Source organism: Eubalaena glacialis, chromosome 6 (genome assembly GCF_028564815.1).
Source record: "Eubalaena glacialis isolate mEubGla1 chromosome 6, mEubGla1.1.hap2.+ XY, whole genome shotgun sequence".
Classification (NCBI taxonomy): domain Eukaryota; kingdom Metazoa; phylum Chordata; class Mammalia; order Artiodactyla; family Balaenidae; genus Eubalaena; species Eubalaena glacialis.
In genome coordinates, this window is record NC_083721.1 from 140,497,954 (window position 1) to 140,503,953 (window position 6,000).

The 6,000-nt window shown below is 52.1% G+C and overlaps 1 pseudogene; it reads right to left on the reverse strand.

Moving 5' to 3' along the window:
* Positions 1-2,358, reverse strand: part of LOC133093062 (putative elongation factor 1-alpha-like 3) — a 61,095-nt pseudogene extending 58,737 nt beyond the window's left edge.
* Between the last annotated feature and the right edge of the window lie 3,642 nt (positions 2,359-6,000).

The window sequence follows — 6,000 nt, forward strand, 5'->3', positions numbered from 1 at the left end:
ACTCGGCCGGACTAGTCTTCGTGAGACATGAATCTCATACAACTTGGGGAATGTTCTTTAGGAAAAAAAGAAACCAAACTTAGAAAAAAGGAAACCAAAGGGAATATCGATACAGGATGTAAAAGCACAACCAATTACAACTTTAAAAAGCTGAAAAATACCACAAACATGACAAAATCCAGGAAAAAAAACCCCATAAAATTATGATGAGTTAATTACCTGACATCATTTTATGGTATTCTTTCCTACTTTGGGGGGTTGCATACTCTTGTATTCCATTTTATACTATCATTTTCTATATAGTATGAGGTAGATTAACCTAGTCCAGAAGGTCAGGACCAGAGACTGCTTCCCTTAGGAAGTGACATTAAAAATAAGAAAGAATGGTAGTGAGGCAAAAGGTGCATGTGGGAGGGGGAGCTGGGGCGGGAGTGGAGCGTCAGTGACCTGGGGAAGGGGATGAGGGTTGCCCTGCAGTGAGCCTGAGGTCAAAGTTGCTTTCTCAGCTCTGGTGGGTCGGAGGATGAGAAACTAAAGGGGAGGTGATCAAAATGCAGGGGAAATGCCTGAGTGGAACATTATGCAGCCATTAAAAGAGATCCTGTGGGGGCTATGTAGCAGCATGGAGCAACACTTTGGCTGCAAATTGCAGGCATGAGTTTCTACACAAAAGCACAGCCATGTGAAGAATTATGGAATCTCATGAACAAGATCCCTATTGGAACAAAGAGGAAGTTTGAGTCTTTAGCCTTTTTTTCCACCTGTGGTAGGCATGGGTTGTTTGTGCTACACAGCATCCCTGCCCCCTCCCTCGGGGGTCTGCTACATCCCCAGATCTTCTCTCTGCTTCCCCAGCCACCACGAGGGCAGAGGAGTCTGGCCTGGTCAGTCAACTGCATAGTCCTAGTGCCGGCAGGGAGGGCCCAGGTGAGCATGTGACCACACCTGGCCACTCAAGCTCCACCGTGACTTTCTCATTTGGGGCTGAAGAACTTCAGTCCTCCAACTCAACAAGCTACCCAACATTCTTCCTGGGACGGGTCCCATGTCCGCCCTGAAGCCTTTCCTTTTTTCTTTAGATTCATTTGGGTTGGGTTTCTGTAAACTCACAAGAAAAAAAGCAATTTCCTTTTTATTTTTTTAACTGGTCATTTTAAAAACAAAATACGTACACATTGTAGAAGGTTCAGGCAATATGAAAAAGCATAAAGAAGAAAGTTTATGTGTCTCTCCCTGTCATTTATTTCCAGTTTTATCACGTTGTGCTCAGAGAGTGTGATGTGTACTCTGTCATTTCAGAGGTGGTACAAGACTGGAGAGGATTTACTGAGGTTTTCTAAGGCCCAATAGATGAGTAATTTGGTAAACGTTTCCTGGGTCCTTAAAGGTAGATTCTCTGCTTCAATCAACAGAATTCAGAATTTATCTTTTATTTTGCTGACGTTTGTGCCTAAGTTTTTTGTTTGGAGTCTGGAGATAATATAATAGTATCTCTACCTGATATAGTTGGGTTGTCACATATGTTAGCACATGAAAAGAGCTTACTGAGAATAGTGCCCACAGCACAGTAAGCAGTGCCAGAATATTTGTTGCCATCATCATCGTTATTATATATCCTAGATCCTGTACTTAAACGTTGACATTTTATCTGCCAAGGACTGAGTTTGTGGTCTCCCAATACTGTTGTGTTGACTTCTCCTTGCATTTTCCATAGATGTCCTGTATATAATCTGAAATTCATGCGGTCATTGTGGATAAACTCTTGATCAATTAAAGAAAGCTAATAGAGATCTAGCCCCTTAAACCCTTTCCTCGGGGCTGCCAGCTGTTTGTGTCTTATCCCATCTTTCCTCTTATTCCCCAGTCCACGTATTCCTTAAATTCCCTGAGCAAAGCCTGCTTCTGTTGGGGAATCAGTCTTCTAGAGAATGCTCTTTATCATTTACAGCCAGCGTTCACGTCCCTTTCATGAACAGACCCCATGTTGTTATTTCCTGTTTACTTCAGTGAATTGGAGGCGATCCTTCCACTCTTTTGCCCTCAACAAGCACATGGCTCACTCACCTGCTCGCCCCTCCCTGTTACCTGGCCTCTGCCTACATCCCCACCTGGAACCAGTCCCGGACAGCAGGAAGTTGGGAATGGATCAGTCTGTTCTTCAGTGGCCAGGAGAGGCTGGGGGGCCAGGGCTGTGGGTAACAGCCGCCCTCCCGGGGCTTTTCCAAGGGCTGTTTTATAATTACTGAAAATCCCACCAGGGTCATCTGAGTGGAAGGAGAGAAGTCCTTGCCACTGCAACCCCTGGGAATGCCTGTGGAGGGTAACAGGCCCCGGGGGGTAGGAGGGGGCTGCGCTCATATGCGCATCAGGGTGAGCAGAGCGCTTGGCAGGGGTGGGGCAGGGGTGGGGCAGGGATGGGGGAGGGGGCTCCGGAAGGCAGCTTCATTTCTCTGCCTCTGGCCTCTACCAGGCTGCCTTTACCTGGAGGGAACGTGAACTTCCACGTTCCTGCCTCTTGTGGAGTTAGGGGGCGAGGCCATGTGGTTTCTTTTCCTGGGAGTTTTCTGTGGCCTTAAGTCCACGGTGGGTGTTTCTCTTTCCTCTGCCCTGTCCTTCCGCCTCAGAAGTGAACGTGTTTTAAATATAACCCCCCACCTCCTGCTCACTGCCTGTCCCTGAGGAGGGCCAAGGTACAGCGTTTGTTAGCTGGGCTCAGATTCTGTCGCCATTCACTAATTTCGTCAGATAAAATTTCTCTGTTTTTTTTCTCATGTTCATTTGTCTGTGTGGAGGGGACGGTTTGGAGAAAAAAGTTTTCTGTGCAATAAACCAAAGTCATAGGACCCCCGCCTTCCCTCATCTGCATGTCTGCCCTGGTCTGGTTTACTCAGCAGCCTTTGGCCTGAGTAACTGTGAAGGCGGCAGCCACTCTCCTCAAATGTTTCTGCTCAAAGCAGCAGCTTTGCCAGAAATTCGATAACCAAGGAGACTCTGGCTCCGGACAGCATGGGGCCCAAAAGTGTGAATTCAGCACCAGCCGCCGCAGCCGCAAGGAAAAAGTAGAGAACTGAGAAGTGCGAGCATCTTGCTGACTCTGCTGAGAAAGGCAGAAATATGTGTTTCGGGGGATGCAGCCGGGGCCACTCACCTCCCATGAAACAAAATGCGAGAGGGGCCAGCATCAGGTGGAGACCGTGCTGGGTAAGTGCTGCCTGCTTTACCCTCCCCACAGGAACCACAAACCCAGTGGCTCAGAGGAGGAAGAGGTCAGGTGCTGGCTGAGTCACCACCGCAGTTAATGGGGTCAAGGATTCCACGGAGCTGCCCAGCTTCTCTCTCCCCTTGATGACTGGTTTCTCCAGGCCAAGCGGTTTCCTCATACTGCAGCAGGAAGGTACTGGATAAGAGGGGAGAGACCAGAGGCAGGTGTGCCATCACCTCCCTGCCTGCCTGCAGATGGGAAGATGAGGCAGGTGAAACGAACTCAAGCCACAGAAAGATGAACACTCTAGGGGGGCTGGCTGAAACGGCACCCTCTCACTGGGAGAGTGCGTGTGGGGATGATACAGGGGAGCCATGGGCTGTCCCCCTCAACAATCCCCAGAGCCAAAAAATAAGAAGATTTAGTATGAACAAAAAGGCAAGCTGACGACTGCACTGCCAGGAGGCTCTGACGTGCCGGGACAGCCCAGCAGTAAGATGCAGTCTGTAAGGGCTGTGAAGCAGTGTGCGTGGCTGGGCCCCGGGCCGGGTCTGCACAGGCCCAGCTCCAGGTAAGGTAAGCAGTGCCATCACTCCGATCCCGCTCGGCTGCAGGGTCCTTGCCTCCTCACAGGGATGAGCGAGGGCTGCGGGACACACAGCACAGATGGAGCGGGTGCAGGCTGTGCCCTGGGAGGCTCTCAGGCATCCCTTCCCCCGGCTTGCCTACCTGGGGAGCTGACGGAGGGTCAGGGCCAGGTTAGGAGACAAAGGACAGAGTCGTCCACCTCTCCAGGCACCTACCTGATCTCCACAGCTGCTCCCACCCCCACTACTTCAAAGGCCAAGAGCTGCCACCCGTCCCCACCCACCCCTTCTTCACAGCCCTCTCGCCCAGGGCTCCTGCCCTGTCAACGCCCTCCTTCCCCTCCTGGAGCCTCGCTGAGGACTTGGCTAGTAGCTCACACCACCTTCTCCAGCAGCCGTCAGTTTCTGGCTTCATCACATGGACCTTGACTTTCTCATGATGGCTCCACCTCAGCTTCAGAAACACCCTCTCTGGCTCAAGTACCCCTCCCCACCCACCGCAGCCCATGCTGGAGTCCTACCTCACCAAGACCTCCAGTTCACTAACCCCTCCGGGGTCACCTCCTGCCTTCAATTCCCGTCTTATTCAGATTAAACCTTACACCCCACAGTCCAGCATTACGTCTCCTCTAATCTCAGCCCCCTTGCCCCTCCTCCCTTGTGCTCCTCTGGGAAAGGTCCAGCTCTGCCTCAGTGACCTCGTCCCACCTGAACGCAGCTGTGGGGGAAACACGTGTGTGTGTGTGTGTACACCCCCCCCCCCAAGATGTGGTACATCTGAGCACCTAGATCCTGGTCTCATAGCTCAGCCCCGCCTGCCCTTCTGCGTTTCTGTAATCGACTTGCTTTCCCAGGTGCGGATGAAGGACTGCCTCACGCCCTCTGAGAGCATCCTCCACCCACGTCCAGCCGACGGTCTCACTTCCTTTCACCAGGAAGAGATTACAGCTCCTTCAGCCCACCACTAATTGAGCCCCCTCCTCTTCTATACTTTCCCCTCCTCTTCTTGAGCCCATTGTGTTGCAGGACTGGCTGTCCTCCTCTCAGAGGGCTCAGCCCGCCTCCTTTTTCACGGACTGTGCCCCTTCAGGAACCCTCTCTCCACTCTCCACCTTGACTGTTCCCATCGACACCCAGGCTCTCCCACTGCAAACCCTCCCTGACCTGACAGCCCTCTCCAGTTCTCGCCCCATTTCTCACACCCTCTGGACCTGCTTCTCGCTGTCCACCCCACCACCACCTACTCACTCAACCAACTCCCACCCCTTCCCGAAACGGCTCCCCTCCAGGTCATCCAAGACTCCACGCTAAGAAATCCAAGAGACAGTTCTGCCCTCCTTTCACCGAAACGCTCATGAGAGCTTGGCACGTCCACCTTCCTCAAGCAGCTTCCTCTCAAATCCTTGCCTCCTGAACGTGTCCTGCTCCTCCCCCCCGACTTTCAGGGCTGGGCTCCCTTAGGGCCCCGTCCTCAGTCTTCTCTTTTCTCTCTCCCTGGATGACCCCATCCAGTCTGAAGTATTGCCACACCATTTTTATGTGGATGACTCACAAATTTAGGTCGCAACACATCCAAAATGACCTTGATTCCATCCCCTCCAAAAGCCTGTGTGGTCCCCCTTCCAGCTTTGCCAGGCTTTCCCTTCATCCATAAGTTGAACACCTTAAGGCACCAGCTGAAAAGTCACCCTTGAGTCCTCTCTCTCCTCACCCCACCCTCTAGCCAGCCCATCAGAGGGCCTGTCAATGCCGCCACCACCATCTCTCAAGGGCTCCCACTTCTCTCCACCTCCTCTGCCATCCAGGCCCAGATCAGCACCACCTCCCACTTCCCCTCCTACCCGCTTCCAGTCCGTGCTCCACACACCTCGCCCCGACCATGGCCTGTAAGGCTCTGTACCATCTGGCTCCTGCTTCACCTCCCCTTGCTTACTTTAGTCTAATTACACTGGCCTTTTGCTGCAAATTCTCTGCTTCCCCTTACCCCCCGCTGCCACCCCCAATTGAGAAATGGAGTCTCACTCCCTACCTTTGTTCTGGGATAATTTGCCAAGATTCGTTCCCAGAGCCTTAACACGTGCTCCTCCCTGGAACACCCAGAATCCTCTCCCCACATTCCTCCCTGGCTGTCCTTTCCATCCTTCAGCCTAAATGCTCTTCACAAAGGCCCTTCTGGACCACCTCAACTAAAAGTGAAAGATACCAAGGTGG